We start from the raw sequence: 13,144 nt of genomic DNA, 5'->3' as shown, positions 1-13,144 counted from the left end.
CTTTGAGCTCATCCTTAGGCTGATGGAACATTTTAAATGTAACAGTTGGAGGAGGCAGGAATGGCCTTTGTCAGCATTACTGGTCAGCCACAGAGACTTGGCACACTTCTGACAAAAATAAGGCAAGAAAGACCCCTCAGTACCACTTTTCCCTAACACTAGGATAGAATACTTGTCATAACCTCTGGAAAGTTATCAGAACCCCATTACTGTTTCGAGTATGATTGTAAGAGCAATGGCCTCTTGCTAGAATCGAGCTGGTTACTGAATCAATGCACTTCTTATAGTACATGCACACATCTCCATACCTCTGCTTTGACATGGTACACTCGGAATAGGTCTGATTGCAATCTTAAAGGCTAAATAGATGCCATTTGAAAAGTTTGCATTTCAGTTTGAGCGTAGTCTGTGAGTTTGTTTTTCTCCCCTGAAGCTGGACTGCAGTAGGGGGAAAAAAGTCAGAATAAAATACATATGACAGTTTTAATAGAATGACAACTGTAATGGATGTCCTTTGATTAATGCACAATACCATGAGAACAAAATGTAGTACTGTCTATTGCTTAAGTTTGTAATTCAAGATTAATATATGGTACATAATGCAGCACTCCTATATGACACAGAAATCACAAGAGAATTCTATGATACACAAAGTAAGCACTAGAACAAATCCATGCATTTAATAAATGAACTCCTCAGTCTCACATACACAGCCAAATGGGTTATCCAAACATTGTGTTTACTAAAGCAGATTTGGCTACCCACTTTAAATTCTGTCTCGTGTTGTCTTCTTTCACAGGGACATGATTTAGTAATGTGCCTGTGACTTATCTTTTCTGAGACCTGTGCTACACAGTGAAATAGGAGGAACTTACATTTTCACTGTCTCATTCTCCCCTCCTCAGTACACAGCTGAATCATGCAATCTGGAGAGTGCTTTCCTCTGAGATTGGAGTTGAGAGAATGTGGCACAGAGTGTGTCCATCAACTCACCTGTTGCAGCTTTGCATGTTTTTGGCCACCAGGCTTTTTCAGGAAAAGTGAGAGAAGGTTTCAAACATTCGTATGTGAAATGCACATATAGAACAGGTGGATGAAAGAGTGTCTCACTTCCTTCCTCAAAAACATGAAATAAACTTGCAATTTTGATTTAAAAAACCAGAATCTAACTATTAAACCTTATGTGAACCATAAAAATTAATTGTTGAATATAGAGCATTTATTAAGCACAGTTGTGATCAAGTGTCCTTACACAAAAGAAGTAAATCTTTCCTCTCCAATACTTCTCCCTGCCACCATACTGTACATAATTCTAATACCATACAGAGTAAAAAAAATACTAGAAAATGCAGCATGCTGAGTTGTTTTAAAATTTAGAGGCTTTCTGAGAGATGAAAGAAGCATTTTGCTATCACTGTTTGAACAAGAGAATTTTGTATGCTGCAAGGTATTTACACTGTTCTCCTACAAGGAAGACTTTGAAGATGAAGCATTATATATGGATATTGTTTATGTGTTCATATAGCTTTCTGTCACACAGGACTGAAACAAGACATGAGTTACAAGTTTCCTAAACGACAGAGGTGAAGGAGCAAGAGAGGAGAAAGCAGGAAAACAACTATTTTCCACTTTTATGTTATTGCATGCCATACAACAGCTTTTATGTTTCTCTCTTATATCCCTGCCTCACTTTATCCAGCTCTGTTCATTATTCTTCTGACAAGAAAAGAGGGTTTGGATTTTGCAGGTGTGGACTGTGTGTGGTGTCACTTCAGAGGTGGCTAACAAGAAACACTTACTCTTTACAAATACTAGAATGGTATATTTGCACCAGGAGATAGATGTTGGAAGAATTGTTATGATGGAATTTTTGTAGCACCTCTGTGACTTTTTCAAATACTGGGTGTTTATTTAACCATTGATTTGCTTTTGTATTTAATCGTGACCTAAATGGTATTGGTTTCTATTGTGCAATAAATCACAGCTTTTTAAAATACAGCAATTGTTAAGGGCACTTAAAATAGAATCTATTTGAGAAGGAAAAAAAAGTGAATGTTAACTAAAAAGGATTCCATATGCCAAACAATAAAATGAATCCATGACCCAAAAGCAGTAGGTTTCCAAAGCAATAAAACAATATTGCACATTGCTGAAGAAGTGACATAGCAAGACAATGCATCTATAATAAGAATGGTGAAAGGAATATTGCGGTTACAAAGTCACATCCATCTCTGTAAAATGTTACTAAACCAGTAATAGGAATAGCTTTCAAGTTGTCATGTCCACAGGGAGAATATCAGCTGTACTTGCAGCCCAGAAAGCCCAGACTGTTACGTGCTGCAGTGGTGAAACTCCTGAATGCTGTACAGTCTGTTTGAAAAGCATGCATGCACACAAAATCCAGTGGAGAGCTTAGTAAGGCTTCAGCACAGGACACAAAAATGTGTATATGGCTGTACTTGTTCTGCCACCTGTTTACAGATGTACCCCAGTACTTCATTCAGCAGGCTCCAACACATGACTATGTCAGATGCTTTTCTCTTGGCCTTTACTCTCTTTTTCTTCCAAGTGATGGGTTCCCAGGCCTTGCTCAGGAGTAAGACCTGACTTTAATCCTTCTCAAGGGGTTATCTGAGCTTAAAATACTTTGTAAAGTTTTCCTTCCTCAAAAAAGATCCCCTCCTTCTTTGCTCTGCTTCTTTTCTTGTTTTTCTTTGTTCAGTCACTTAATACAGTGATTTATCTCTGTTGCTTATGCAGTGTGGGGAAGGCCAATCTGACACAGCTTTCTTAGTCACCTTTTCTTCTATATAAATTAAAGAAAATCTTATTCAAGCATGTATTCAAATCTGGTGGCCATCTGAAAGTGTTTTGGGCTCCTGCTCTTTAAAATGAAATCTTTGTCTCTGCTACCTCTCCTTAAACTTAATTATCAGTTTATAGTTTTAGTCTTATTTTAATCTACTGTTTATTGTAAGGTGTGTAAGATTCAACATCTTCTTTCTCAATGGCTGTTCATAAGGAAGAGATTAAATTGAATATGGACTTCTATTCTGCTAAAAAGACCATGACCATGGTCTACTCCATCAGTGTCTTCAGAAAAGTAATTTGTGGTCTGGAGTCACTGAGGAAAATACTCTCTTTTTCTCCTGCTGAGAGATGCATCAGCTTTTCCTTCACACAAGCCTTTAAAACTCCACAGCAGTGACACAGAATCCCAAGAGTAGGAGTCAACTTTGCAGCTCTGGATTTTATTAATTTAGTTTGAAACATGATTTGGTTTCAAGAGAGCAGCAAGAAAGTTTACGGGGTCCTCAAAATTCGCATCTCAAAAATGTCACCTCGGATGGAGGCTCCAGGAGACTGGCACAGCTGAAAGCCTCAGAGGGAGCTGCCAAGGAGCTGCCATGTCATCTTGGCCTCTCCCCACCATTTCATTTTGCTTTTTTTTTATCAGGGCACGTGGAATTCCAAATGAAAACAAATGAAAAATACACGCAGCTGTATTATTAAAACTCTACCTACTCTTTACAATTTTTCTCCCACAACATTTCTAATGGAAAGCTGATGAGCAGATTTTCTGCTCTTCCAGGCATTTACTAAACCAATTCTGAACATCTCTAACTGCAGCACTTAGGTAAAAGGAGGGAATTATTTGTGTGGTGCCTGTACCACAGGATATGAAGTGTGAACTATGGACAAATCACAGGGAGGATGCTGGTTGGTAAACAAGCAATTGTCAAATTGCAGCTACACCCTTGTCTGCAGTGAGAGAACTGTAGGTAATTGAAGGATTGTCTTCTCACCATGCATGATGACAGGGGCTAATAGAAAAGAAATAAAGTGAAGAAGGAAAAACACTTCAGATGCCTCTATATGAATAGAAAAAGGAACAGGCTTCTATTGTCAGAACTTATATCAGTGACGTCTGTGCTTGGGCTGCTTTTCCTGCTTGCTCTGAATGTCACAATACAAAATGCAGCATAACTCTGATTGCCCAGCACTGTTCATGTTCTCTCTATGGGAACTGAGCAGGGATTTTTCTTTGAATATATCATTTACAGCTTGCTACAGCAATTCTGCAAAGTCAATACATATCCTTAGCACAAAGCAGAGAATGAAGGGCATTATGGAGAAAGAGAGAAAGATACTACATTGACAGAGAAAGATGAATTCCACTGCACAAACACATTACAGGTTCCATTCAGAGGAATAAAATTACTCTTTTTTTCAAACAGAAAGTATTTTTCAAAATACATTTAATATGGTTATATTTAAAAAGATCTTGTGTGCAGCTTATATGTCACTACTGACAAACTCAGGCACTGAATTATCATATGATTATCTATTGTGCAAAGAAGATCTATTTATTGATTCGAGTCAGATGTATTTGCAAGGCAAGGTTTGTAGACACAGGTAATATTTTTTATTAGACCAACTGATTAGAATGAAAAGATGGATCAGGAGCACAAGCCCTTCGCAGAGTAAAAAAGAGTGGTTTTTTTCCCTAGGTGCTCAAACTGGCTAAATAAAAGATGTTATTTCTCCTGGCAAACTTAGCTGCTGTTACAATCTTATATCACCATGACTGTTACAATGCTGTTGCTTATGTAATTATAAAATTCCTATCTGAAAACCTGGTTACTCCTCTGCATTATTGATAGTGTCTGACATTTTTTCACTACTGTATCAGGAATGCATTTAGACTAAATCTTCTCCTGACCACCTGAAATAATCAAATTGTAGCCTACTAGTGTTGAGGAAGGGTATGGAAAGCAATTTTCAGCCACAGAGTGGCTGTTCCAGAAGTGGTGTGCTGGAAAGGACTAAGACTAAGACCTTTAGGACTAAGCAGGAAATAAATGAAAGATATGATGAAAGGTAATGTTTAGGGTTTTCAGTGGGTGCTGGCCTTGAGCTTCAGAAATGCACCAGAGCTAATCAGTTTTCTCTGGGAAGGGAACAGAGCATGGGAGATTGCTGGGGGACAAAACTGGGTGTGCTGGATGCCTTTGCAGAAGTGCCTCTGGGTGCTTTGAAGAACACTCCCTGACCTCCTGCTAGCAGAGTGGTGGGAAAAATGCCAAGCTGTCAACTACATCAATTAAGAGAAGTTTTAGTCTCGTCTCACCCCCTCACAATCCCCACTGACAGGCAAAAATTGAACACATCCCTGACTCTAGACGAGAGGAATCTATTCTGTAGTGTGCTGCAGGCATGATCTAGACAAATTGCACCTATATTTTATTTGAACCCATCACAATACAACATAACAAGGCTTTTCAATTACCTCAACAAGCTACCAATACAACTTTATCATTTCAATTTTTCATCCTTTTTCTCCAACTCGGCATTTCTTCTATATATCACCGTAAATCTCATCAGTTCCAGCCCAGTTTAGGCTAATAAATTTCACTTACCAGCTCCAGCCTAATGAAAAGGGGAAGTTTGCAGTGGAAGTTTGCAGTCCTGTTGCAGTCAGCAGAGCTGCAGGGGTGAGCTGCCCCCAGGAACAGACCCATTTGTCCCCCTAAAGCCAAATTTGGGTGATGGTTTGAAACACAGGGTGCCAGAGCACAATCTTAGCTGGCACATGTAGAGCCCCAACACAGACCAGAGATGTGATTCAGGACTGGGGCAATGCATTTCACCACAGTAACTTTTATGGTCTGGTGGCTATTCCTGTCTTCAAGGAGGAGGACAAGTTAAACAGGGAAACACTAATTTGCATATTAGCTGGAAATGCACTGAGATCCCAACAGACAGAGCAACAAAAAAAACTAATTTTGTACCATAATCATGTTTTCTTCTAAAAGACACTGATAAAGCTTAAATATTTCAAAGATTTTATGGATACACAGAAAAGGCAAACAGGCTGAAATAATTCTGCAAACCAGCAGACTTACACGTTTATTAATTCAGACTAAAATTTGCCATCTGCAACTGAACATTTTTACTAACTAAATCCCACAAAATAAAAATTATTTTAGCTAAGAATCTTCATGGCACTGCTTTTTAAGTTCTGTTACTGGAATAGCTCCGCTGTAAATTAATATTTACAATAAAAGTGGGCTCATAAAAGTTCCAAAGCATTTTCTAGCGACAGTCTGTTCAACTATTTAGTGATTCAAAAGCAAACTCTCCCAGAAAAGCTCCCTATCAGCGCAGTACATAAAATATAGAAATATATGAAAAATGACAAAGGCAGTATGTTACTTTTGAGGTGACTCTAACTTGATTGCTAAGCTGGTTGAAGTAGCTTTTCATAAATGAAATATGTCCTCAGTTTTCCTAGAGTAGATAGAATAAGAGCAAAGTCAACAAAATGTCTCATCTTCGTTTTCCTTTGAAGACATTATTTTCTCTGGAATATGGTAAAAATCTGCCTTCAGTGCACGTTAGCTAATTCTGAGGCACATGTTAACAAGCAGATACATAAGGGGCCAATTTACATACTTAAAGGCAACTGAAACTCTGTTTTGCATATGCAAGTACACCTGCCCAGGGTAGGAAGTGGGCTTTCCAGTGTACCTGGCTGGGAGCTGGGTTTACAGGCATTGAAAAAACAAAGCCTGATCTGCTACTACTGTCACTGTAGCTGTCATCACAGCACAATTCAGGCAGAAAACCTCAAGACACCTATCAGACCAAATCCTGTGGACCTTACTCAAGCAAAAAATCTTGTTGATGTCAACAAACATTTTCCCCAAAGAACCTGTACACAATTGAGCCTTTTTTGTACATGCATATTTTAGTATCATTGAATATCTGCAAGAGAAACAAAATAGGTTTGTTCTGTAAGTCAGGGATCAAGACATCAGGGAATGAAAAATAAAAAAACAACCTTCCTTTAAGTCCAGAAAGGGACTAGTTTTATAATTTTAGTATATGTTAGAAGGCTCTGAGTCTGTTTGCTGGGGACAACAACTTCAGTTTACACTACCAGAGACCCCAGATTTAGGGTTTTAAGGTAAACCAACCATGATAAACTGACAGTGGCACAGAGAATTTCACCCTTGAGAGCCCCTTTGGTCCAAGAGATGAAGAGAAGGTCCCAGTCACCTTCTGCAGAGGAAGGGTACCTGCTGGACATAAATCTAAGGGGAGAAAAGAGAACATTTTCAGGAAGCACCTTACTGGTTGTCATAGTCAGAGCCCTGCTTAAAAATCATAAAAATGGAAAAGTTTCTAGAGACCTCAGCCTGTTTTCAAATTCAGCAGACAGTTTTAGCAACAATACAGAGAAGACAGGACATTTATAAATGGTTCCAGAAATGCTGAAACAGTCCCCAGTCTGAAATAGCACTGCACTTTTGAAGGTAGGATTTGTGTTTGCTTGGAAATGAAAGACTTTTGGGAAAGAAAATTAAAAGATAAAAGATAAAAAATTTCCCAAGGACTTATAAATGAAATAAGGCATTTATTTTTAAAGTATCTGTAGAAGAGATATCACACTAATAAACTCTATCAGCTATTAATTTATCATAATGTAAATGGTTTAATTAATGTTTAATGATACAGCACTTTTCACAGGAACTGATCTCCAAGTACACTTCTTTAGAAGAGGGATATGATACTCAGATAAATACATTTATGGGGGATGGAGCAAATGTGTGGTTCATGTAAATCCTTTTAGCTCCAGCAAAATCAAGAGAGTTATGCTGGTTTACTATCTGACAAATGATATTACAAATAACATTACCTTAGTGCTTATTTCATACATCTGTGGATATATATCTTGGTAGCTATTTTTGTTTTCTGACTGTATAAACTAACTTTGCAGAATCATTGAATTGCATTTCTTGAGACAAGTACATTTAAACTACACTTTTTACAGTCCTACCTCCAATGCTTTTTGCTCTGAAGGCAAACCTCAGTAGTCTACTAGTTGTTCAGTTAGATAGTGACAGTCATGATAGATAAAATGGAGATACAGTAAGAAAATGCAGAGTACTCAATAACACTACTTAATAAGGTAACTTTGTAAAGTGTTCCCAAAACTCCAGCTGCTAAACTGCCTGTTGACATGGTAAAAACAAATTCAAAATTATTCAAAAGGTTTTACCAAGACATATCTCCTCTAGTTGTACAGCAGTGTAAACACTATGTGTATCACAGAAAATAAATTAAAGATCTGGATAGTTTTTCTTGCTTGATTTAGTATTTTTCCTTTTCTCAGATGATCTTCCAAGTGTCTTTCTTCCACACAATAGGGAAACAGTACAAAAGCTATTTTCACTTCCAAAGCTCTCCAAAATGTGGAGTTTTAGATACAATTTTCCAAGTGCTTTGGGGGCTGTGTCAGTCACAGGGCAATTCTTGGCATAGCCATTGGCAATCCAAGAGCAAAGCAGAATAAATTCTGGAGAAAGAAGACGACCAAGTCAAATTCTAACTAGGTGGAATAGTCTGTAGGAAAGGATTAACTAATCAAACTATCAGAGTGTCTGGCAAGTGGAGAGATATAACTTAATGTAGGTGATAAGATTTTATTTTCTTGAGCTACACCTTTAACTATCAGGAGTTTCTGACTTTTTTTTTTTTTTTTTTTTTTTTTTTTTTGCTTTGGTCTCTTTCACATGTTAGCTTTTGAAGATGGAGGGATATTGTTTTCAGCTAGCAAATTTGCTGCTCCTACAGCTGTAGCTCAAACCTTACCTACACTGCTCTACTGCAATTAAACAAAACACTGAGGTTCAACTCCAGCATAACTGTTTTCTGAACCAGTTACCTACATGCAAATTTATAATTTGCTTTCAACTTCTTCACTGGTTCCATCACATGGTACATGTACTCCAGACAATTTAAGCTAACTCAGCAAGCTTGTCTCCTGCAATGCAGGCCCCATTTCCTTCAGTGACAATTTATGTTAATGATAATCAGATGCTTTTTTAATTAACAATGACCTACAAGCATCCTAATATATTTCTCTCTCTCCCTGATGGTATTTTTTTTTACAGGACTGTGTCACTCCATTTCATTTGAAACTTGGGGGCTCCTGTATCTGTTCAGACAGCACAGGTCCCACAGCCCCTTAATCTTTGCTCTCACAGCATTTATGTTCATATGTCCCTGTCAGTGTGTGTAGCTCTGAAAACAGGAGCATGGTGGGGGGCTGAGGGGGAGTTGTGTTGTTCCAGCAGTGCAGAACTGATCCCCACAGGTACAACAGCTCTGCAATTGCCCAGGCTGGCTAGACTTCCCACAAATACCTAAAGTGGCTGCATATTACATGTATGGAAGTGGGGTTGCCTTGGACACACTACCAAAATGGCAAGGTTATGTGCTATCAGGAATAGTCATGGTGTGCAAGACAACCAGCAAAAACAGGCAACAGAGACATTAGGCATATATATACATATATATATATATATACACGAAAGATTACAGCATAAGATGTATTTCCTTTTATTCCATGTCACATGTATTTTTAAGAAAAAATACTAATTATAAATTCTTTCAATGCAGAAGGATACAGATATGGATCCTGGTCCCATTTCATTCACAGGAAAACAAAAACAAAAAACTAAACCAAAAACCAGGTTTATAGTTCTGAATTGATTATAATTGCTAGAGTTTCTTTTCCAGACCCCTTTTTTTCCCCTTGCACTACTTGTCAGGGCTGTTGCTACCTAAGACATAGTGTGGACAACTGTGTAAGACAGAAGATGTCAGAGGGCAGCAAAAAACGTGCCCATATTTCAGTTGTTCCATATCAGACTGTGGCATTTTAGTACAAATCTGTTTTCCCCTTTGACTTTTGCCAGCAATGCAGGCCTGTGACCAGGGCTGGCTGAGGCATTGTGCATGTTGGGCTGCCTGCCTTCTCTGTGACAAACACATCAGCTCCCATGGAGGGCAGGACACACATCTGGCTCTGGCAGATGGGGCTTGGACATCTGCTGCAGGTCAGAGCTGTCTAGCAAGCATCTTTTTGTGCAGTCTGGCTGCAGCCTGGTCATGGGGCTAGGAGTGCTGCTCTGGAGTCTCTTGAAAGCAGTTTTCCCAGTCAATGCTCTTTCCAAGCCATGGCTATATGGATGCAACATTTTTACTTCAGTAGGACTGAGTAGGATGTGAGATCACTCATGTCCTAAGATCCATTTTAACAGGAGAAAGGGAGACAGAGTAGGAGGCTATAAAAGACTGGTAACTCCAAATTTGGAAAGGTAATTTTATTCTCCTATCCATGTATCCTTACTCTAGCCTGTAGATCATCACTACTGGGCTTTGGGTTTTGGACTGCTGTTTTCATAACTGAGGCTGATTCAACACAACTCCTGCAAATTAACCTATGATAAAGAAGGTTGCAGCTGATGTCATACAATCCAAACCACATCACTGTAACCGAAGACTTACCTTAGCAAAGAGATTTTGGACTATTTCTAGACAGCAATCAGGCTCTGGAGGCAGCAGAAAGATGACTTTTATGGCTGCAGCTGATGCAGGGAATTAGGTACAGGGAATTTTGTTAACTCATATGGGAGCTGTTAAGTGTCTAATCTGGATCACAGGAAACAAAGAGACACTTGGGATAAAGGATCAGCACTTCCTTTAAATCTGAAGCTGATACACAGTATGTGTGGGGAGACTGTGCCTGTTGTGGGTGTTTTGTAATCACTGGCGCTAGCTGATCATCCAAGCTTAGCTGATGATTCAGATAGCACCCCAAGGTTTTATCCCTCTTTGACAAATTCAGCAGTATCCTTCACAGACTAGTGGTGTACATTAAGCTGTTTTTTCTTTTAATTTGCCTTGGTGATCATGGACGAACTTGCATAATTTGTGAATTTGCAAATAAAAATCCTCTGTTTTTTTTTTTTTTTCCTAAAGGAAAGGTACACAAACCCAGACTTAATGTACCAGCCTGACAATAATTTTATATGAAGCATATCAGAAATTCAGATTATCAACAATTGGCTGTAATTGAAATAGAATTACTGCAGCTAATTCCTGGCACTGGGACTCAGGAGGAGGTATTAACAGCAAGAGAAGGGGCAATCAGAGAACCATAATGACTGAAGATTAAGGACTTCATACTGTCAAAAAGCTGCACTAGCTGATATGTTATCATTTATTCAGAGTGTTTGGGCTGTTATGTGATGAGTAGACCACAGATTTTAATTTTATCTTAAATTCTTCCAAGAAATACTTTGCATTTTGTCAAATCAGAATAAATTACACAGTTTTCATTTGGTTTTTTTTGCCAGATCAGTTATCCAAAACTTACATAAAATAAAGCTATTCCTGAAGAAAGAGCTGGGAACCTGCTGGGAACCACAGTATTTGTTTCCTGACACCACAGTTGCTTGCCATCCTGAAGGATAGGTGTTGCTGATGGGAAAGGAGAGGAAGGAGACTATGGACAGGCAGTCCTTGGAAGTGAAAAAGGAAATTCAGCAAACTGCACTCCAACAGAGACATGACAGCACATTGGCTAGTAATAGATGTGCCTGTTTTCTGTAAAATATTGGCCTTCCCTATTTGCCTGCATTTAGCCCTACTGGAGGTAAACAGACAGGAAGACATGGGGATGGAGGCTGCCAGAAAATTGGTTTTGTCTCTATTTTTTCTTGAATTGGGCAAGACTGAGAGGCACACATGGGCCTAGAATATTTACACACTGAAATATATTCTCTAGACATTCCTCAAGCTAATCTTTCATCCTACAAAATGTTCAAACTTTCACTTCAGCTCCATTAACAGCCAAACACCTGTTTTGGATGACACAAATGTTTTGAGTTCTGTTTTGACAAAAGGTGCCAGACTGAATGTACTAGATAAAAATGTCCTTCATGCACTTACACTCCTGCAGTTGCAAACAGATCTGGCACAGACATCAAAACCACGTTTCAGTTCACCAGAACCACTCCAGAAGGATAGGGGAGTTTATTCACTCCTCATGTTCTTTCATACCTCAAATAACTCAGGACTTAAACGAACTGTGGGTTTAGATTGATTTCCTGAACACCAGCATTTCATTGAGCTGAGATACCAGTTAGTGGCCATCAGAGGTCCAGGATATTGGCAGCTGGGGTTTTTTTTTGTTGCAATAATAAAGATTATTAAGGATACTAAAAACTACAGATGAAATCCAGTTGGGCAGGTAAATATTATACATTAATGTGAAGACATATGCATGTGAAGGAAATTTATACAATTCACTCCATACAGAAAAGTGAAAATAAGATTTTGACTTTCTGCCCTCCTTCTTTCTTTCTTTCTTTCTTTCTTTCTTTCTTTCTTTCTTTCTTTCTTTCTTTCTTTCTTTCTTTCTTTCTTTCTTTCTTTCTTTCTTTCTTTCTTTCTTTCTTTCTTTCTTTCTTTCTTTCTTTCTTTCTTTCTTTCTTTCTTTCTTTCTTTCTTTCTTTCTTTCTTTCTTTCTTTCTTTCTTCCTGCTTTCCTTCCCTTAGCACAGACTATTTCAGCTGGAAAGGACCTACAATGATCACCTGATCCAACTGCCTCACCAGTTCAGGGCTGATCAAGCTAAAGCATGTTGTTGAGGGTATTGTCAAAGTGCTTCTTCAGCACTGACAGGCTTGGGGCATCTACCACCTGTCCATGAAGCCTGTTCCCATGTCTGACCACCCTCTTGATAGAGAAGTGCTTCCTAAGGTCCAGTTTGAATCTCCCTGGGCACAGCTTTGAACCATTTCCATGTGTCCCACCACTGGTTACCAGGGAGGAAGAGATCAGCACCTCCCTCTTTACCTCCCCTCCTTTCCACCAACCTTCATTCCTGCCTGCCTTCCTTCCTTGCTAAGTAGGAAAAGGGGCTTGTGCCATTTATGATCTTGCCTTCCATAAAAAACCTGAAACATCCAAATTTTTTCATACCTGCAACACTAAATTTCTTTCTTCACCTGATCTGTTACACACGGGCTCTAATGAGAAGCAGTTTTTGCCTTTGGAACTGGAATACTTTCTTCCCTTTCCTCATGACAAACAAAAGTAAATCACACCAGTATGTGTCAGCCTTTTTCCTTTTGCAATTGCAAAAATTTTTGCAAATTAGAGCTTCTAGGAAATGCTACTGTCCCTTTCATTTAAAAGAATACACAGAATACTGTTGCATTCTTTTGTAGAGATCAATTTGCAGGTAGGTGCCAATTTGTAGGATTTTATACTCAATGGGCATTCC

The sequence above is a fragment of the Oenanthe melanoleuca genome, chromosome 2 (assembly GCF_029582105.1).
Source record: "Oenanthe melanoleuca isolate GR-GAL-2019-014 chromosome 2, OMel1.0, whole genome shotgun sequence".
In the NCBI taxonomy this organism is placed as follows: domain Eukaryota; kingdom Metazoa; phylum Chordata; class Aves; order Passeriformes; family Muscicapidae; genus Oenanthe; species Oenanthe melanoleuca.
Note: the sequence above shows the minus strand (reverse complement) of the source record.